Source organism: Haliotis asinina, chromosome 5, assembly GCF_037392515.1.
Source record: "Haliotis asinina isolate JCU_RB_2024 chromosome 5, JCU_Hal_asi_v2, whole genome shotgun sequence".
Taxonomy (NCBI): Eukaryota; Metazoa; Mollusca; class Gastropoda; order Lepetellida; family Haliotidae; genus Haliotis; species Haliotis asinina.
In genome coordinates, this window is record NC_090284.1 from 20,722,295 (window position 1) to 20,728,481 (window position 6,187).

Sequence of the window (6,187 nt, forward strand, 5' to 3'; positions counted from 1 at the left end):
TGTCCCCTTGAAGATCTGGGTCCGATTCCCCATGTGAATTGCTGTTAGAGACGATTCCACAGTAGACAAAAGCAGTTCTTCGCTTCATAATTTCACAGCCAATTGTGGTATAGGCTGGATGCTTTTGCCCTTTTTCTTTTTGTAGACGTCTTTCCTAAAATGCCAAATTCATACTTATCATTGGTGTAAATTCCATTACCTGACTGAAGTGCCTGGCATTGTTTGCAAGTTCACTATTCCTTTGCCAGGTTCCCAACAATGAATCCATCTTCTTTTTAGTAGTAGCACATTTAAAAAAGATACATGCCATGTGTTCACAGATTTAAATTGGTTTAACATCATCTAAACTCCTTTCCAGTAGTATCAACATTGGTGAGCTAATATGGAAAAACAAATGAACTTGATCCCGGATTTGAACATGTATCCTTTGGAAAACCTCACAGACATGGTATTGTGCTGACACACTTAGAAAGCTGGCATGGTGTTACTACAACTTAGGTGAAATCCTTAAGCTTGGTGACTATGGCGCTTGTCTTAATATAAACAAGAAGACACGGTTATCAATTTGCCCCTCATTACCCCCAATTTCACTCTAAGTCACACTTGTTGCCATGGAAATGCATAAATATTTTATTAAGAATACCCAAACTACCAAAAGGCACTAATACACCACCAGATCTATCTATGTGCCAAGTTTTGTGAAGAAATGTTAAATGGTCTTAAAGTTCTGCTCCGGAAAAGATAAATGTGCACGGATGAACGGACGGGCGGTGTGCATTTTAATACCCCCCACAAAACGAGTTGCGGGGGATAAAAAAAAAACAATATCTTTATCTTTATCACTTGGAAGTTTATTTCCATATGGGAATACAGAATAGCATGTTAGGAGATACAGACACCTTGACAGTGAATCTTCAACATCCCATCGGAACAAGCTCAGTAACATAGCAAAATGTAAATGTAAAAAATAGGTAAAGTTTGTATTGAGCATTATATGTCAATATACACAGATGAGAAAGTACAAATGTGTGACAACACCAAGTTGGAAAATGACTGATCCAAAACCAAACAAAAGTCCAGTATCACTGGATGCCAACTGTCTTTAAGGAACCACTTGCCTGCAAATATTTTCACAGAAAGTCAAGGAACAAGATGTCTGAAAATCACACTAGATAACTCCAGTACCAAACAATACTACATAGGGGCCAAGGAGGTCCCCCTCCATGCCCCAATTCTGTATTGAAATGAAGGTCTGGGAAATTCTCCACAACAGGCTTGGTCATCCAAAATGGCTTCTCCAGTTCTACAGAAGTCCAAATCATCAAACCTAACGGGAGTTTACAAATCTGAATACAAATACATCCACAGAAAGTAAATTCCTAGCATCCTCGATATTCCAGGGGATTGTACTTGCATTCTATTCTGATTAACACCCTTCTCTCATTCACCAGCAAAGTTTTGTATCTACAGTCCAAAAACACCACTAACTGTCCAATAATTCACACTGAATACATGTTTGAGACAAAGAAATATTGCCCAAGCAGATGGGTCAAGAGTATTTAACTTAACAGAAGAGTTACATAATCCCCTGCAATACCGAAGATGCTTCCCCCTAAATTATCTATTTGTATCTATCTCTGTATCTATAGAATCCAAATGATACCATTAAATGGCCAATAATTCACACTTAATGCATATTTGAAACAAGGAAATACTGCCTCAGCATATGGGTCAAGGGTATTTTAACAGAACAGTTAAATATTACTCCGCATTACCAAGAATGCTTCCTCTTAAACTATCTATTGTTTTATGACACCTAATCCTGTTAAGCTGTCTTTTATTTCTGTATATCCTTGTGCCAGTTGGCTCCTTGCAACACAAATGGCAAATGGGGCATATTCCATATAAATATCATACCACATCTGACAGGTCTAACTGTACGCAGACCCTTGGAATTCCGAACTGTTTTGCAAAAATGTAAAGCCAAAAAACCTTAAAAAATATACTCCATAACTTCAGCTGACTATTATTTACTTTCCAACTAAAGGCTCTGAAATGTTGTCATGAAAACAGTATCCAATTTTGCAGCAGAAATGACATTTCAGACTACGTCGTTTATAGTATACATATCCATACACAGTCCCTGGTTTCACAACATCAGTGGAACAGGATCTTTTAAATATACCTTTCAAAGTTGAGAAGAACATGATTATGCTTTACACATGTATTCAGATTTGCATAAAACCATTCAAACAGCAACCTACAAACACCTTAACACACTACAAACTACAGCTAAAAAACAGAAACATCTACCAACTACGCAGAGTATCAAACAATAAACAAAATCTTGCTTCAGAATCATTTTCTCTTAAAATTTTGCTTTCTGCAAGATTCACATCAATTCTAAATGCCCATTACAGAAAATACTATGCACATGCATATTAGGTTATCTCAATACAAAATATTTGTCAAAAACTCAAAATTTATTATGTCAAGTTTAATGAACCTGAAAAAATGTTTACATAATTGTAACAACTTAATTTAAACTTTTTTTCAGCTTTATTATTATGACAAAACCATCAAAGACATTTAAAGAAATTAAATCAAATCATTCCTTATATCACAAATTACAAAACTTTTGATCAATTGATACCTTCACCATGAAATGTGACCAGTTATTTCCAAAATATCATTTTTTTCCAATTAAAACTATTTACCTCCATACATGAAGTCCTTCACCATTATATTGGCTGTCAAACCACACATCAATGTATCCAAAACCAGATATAGTAAATGAACAAGGCAAACTTTCAGAACAAATTACCAAATATTCCTCTCAAAAGAAGTTAAAGAAAACCAATTCTTTCATGCTATTATCATGCATGTTGTACGACAATAAGAAAGGAATGGAAATCCTTAACTTTTTTCAAGTAGTATATTTATACAGCATAATTATCAACTTTCCAATTTATCATGTAGTAGACTTTTTCAAAACAACCAACAAAAAGAGAAAAATTTACAAAGTCAAATTTTACATCAGAATATGTTCAATGTTTTTAGGTTTTTCTAAACTTGTCATTTCCACTAATCACCTCCTCCTCATCAAGCTTCAAACCATCAGACCATAGTCCACAGGAGAATGAGGACAATTTTTATGGATATACAATTTAATTTTGTATTAGCGACGTTTTGACACAGATGCTAACATATTCACTTGCTTGATGATAACATTAGAATCTATGAGTAAAGAAGTTGTACTTCCATTAAAAACAGTCCTCATTCTTCATCTCCTCAACTTCTAGAATGCCACTCAAAGAGACAATCCACAAATGTAACAACAAAGGAGAGACAGAGACTACATTTGTCACAACTAAAAAAAGGACAATTCAAAACTCAAGACTGTACAATGGCTAAGATATCTCAACCCAATCCATTAATGCTTCCCTTTTTTTTTCACACACAAAATTGACAAAATGTTTTATTATCTTTTCCACTTACTGGATTTGTTGTCCGTATTGGTCAAATGATGTCTCACATGTGTCCATCGTCCATCCAGGTCATCAAGTACCTGGGTCATTGTATTTAAACATTACGTGTCACACCAATCTGACGTACGTCTTTAGATAGATGTGGGTATACAACAGTAAAACTATCAGACCATGCTTCATTACATGTTAGGATCTTTTATCAGAGTTGGGTGTAATACGTTTCACCATTCCAGATTACATCCGATTCCATGTCATGCTCATAAAAACAGATTCAATATCTGTTACAGTTTCAAAGTCGGTTAGTTTTAACACAAACCATGCCTCTGTCAATCATGACATCAATTTTGAAGTGTTGAATTCTGAAGATTTAACACTTCCCAATACGTGATGGAACATGCATGGGTTGGTTCTTGACTCAGCATAACGTTCAGTTATGACTGTTTCTACTCTGCTGCACTATTTATGGATGATAACTGTGCAGGAGGTGCCCCTTCGTGCAATACCAACATCAACAAACCGTGCAAATAATTACACAGAGTGTACATGCAAATGTATATCTTACACCTTCAACCTTTGTCTCAACAAACTCCATCAATAAAGCTGATGGCACAGCTTGTCCTGCACCAAAACATGGCAGTAGAAGTGCCATGGAAGCTTCAGTTTCCATCTCATTAAAAATCTGGCATGACAGTGGACAGCTGACAAAACAAAAATGTCCATCAAAACAGCCAGTAACACCACCATAGATTAAAAACACAAGCATGTGTTGCCTAACACTTGTCCACTAACCTCCAGTTTGTCACCAATTGTACACTTTGTTATCAAATATTCTTAACTCTTCAGAACAACTGACTGAAACAACCTCTGACCTAGTCAAACCCATATGTCAACCAAGGCAAGTAACTGTCAACTATCCAGTGAACATGCTTAGAGCACTCACAAAAACTTTAACTGAATTGTGCCAATCCATCATGGGATGCAGTGTCTACCCTTATACCTGTCACCCATGCGGCCACTGGACAGGTCACCTTCTGTAGTGCTAAAACACAACCTCCAGTACACACTTCTCCAGAACACCACTAGTTCAATGTGGCACCAAATGTTCATCAGTTAATAGAGTCAAATGTATGTCCAAAGTCCACCTTTTGTAGTGCTAAAACACAACCTCCAGTACACACTTCTCCAGAACACCACTAGTTCAATGTGGCACCAAATGTTCATCAGTTAAAAGAGTCAAATGTATGTCCAAAGTCCACCTTTTGTAGTGCTAAAACACAACCTCCAGTACCCACTTCTCCAGAACACCACTAGTTCAATGTGGCACCAAATGTTCATCAGTTAAAAGAGTCAAATGTATGTCCAAAGTCCACCTTTTGTAGTGCTAAAACACAACCTCCAGTACCCACTTCTCCAGAACACCACTAGTTCAATGTGGCACCAAATGTTCATCAGTTAATAGAGTCAAATGTATGTCCAAAGTCCACCTTTTGTAGTGCTAAAACACAACCTCCAGTACCCACTTCTCCAGAACACCACTAGTTCAATGTGGCACCCAATGTTCATCAGTTAATAGAGTCAAATGTATGTCCAAAGTCCACCTTTTGTAGTGCTAAAACACAACCTCCAGTACCCACTTCTCCAGAACACCACTAGTTCAATGTGGCACCCAATGTTCATCAGTTAATAGAGTCAAATGTATGTCCAAACTCCACCTTTTGTAGTGCTAAAACACAACCTCCAGTACCCACTTCTATCCAACACTGCTATTCCACCTCCTCAACTCTCTATGAATTAACAGATTTCCTTTCCATTTCAAACTGTTATGACATATACAATCGTAATATTTTAATGATGGTTTTCTTACATCCTGAAGCTCAAGCAATTAAGACATGATTATTTGTTAACTAACATAGGATCGAGCAAACACAATCACATCTGTAATATCAGTTCACATGTAAATATTGCAAAAATGAAACATAAAATGTTCGAGAATATCTAATATTTATCCCTTAGATTTTTCAAACATTTTTATTTTGCTCAACCTTCCAGCCAAATCAAATTGCATATCAGTAGTTTTCTCTTTAGAACATATATATTAAATATTTTCAGAAAACTACAAACGATATAAAACCACACGTCACACAAACAACAATGCACATGATGAACAATGACTTAACAAAGAAGCAATTACAAATATAGAAGTTTGTGCGCAAAAAGTAACAAAATAACACAGAAGTGTTGCAAACAAACAAAGCTGTCAAAACACAAGAAATCCATTAGCTGCTAGTACCCACAAATGTAATCCCTTGAAAGAGTTATTAGGTTATAATAAGAGGTATTAAAACCTTTATCTTCAGAAAGTAAAATATCTCCTATGAATTTCTCATCTGTGACTATTGTAGCGCCTTGTGCATGCACCCTCGCTGATTGAACCCAGTGCAATACAAATCGACATTATTATTATTACTATCATCTGCCAAGTAAAGCCATGATTATATCAATACAGCCAGCTGAAGGAATCTGAGGAGGATAATTTGTTCCAAGCATCGGCCACATCGGCCACATCCTGCCACATCCTGCAGTTAAATAAAAAACTCTTGCACATGGCATGAGCTCATTACAGGTTAGTGCTTTAAGTGAAAACAATTATGTCAGGAAACTTGGTATCACCAACATGAACAGCAATTACATTTTCATTA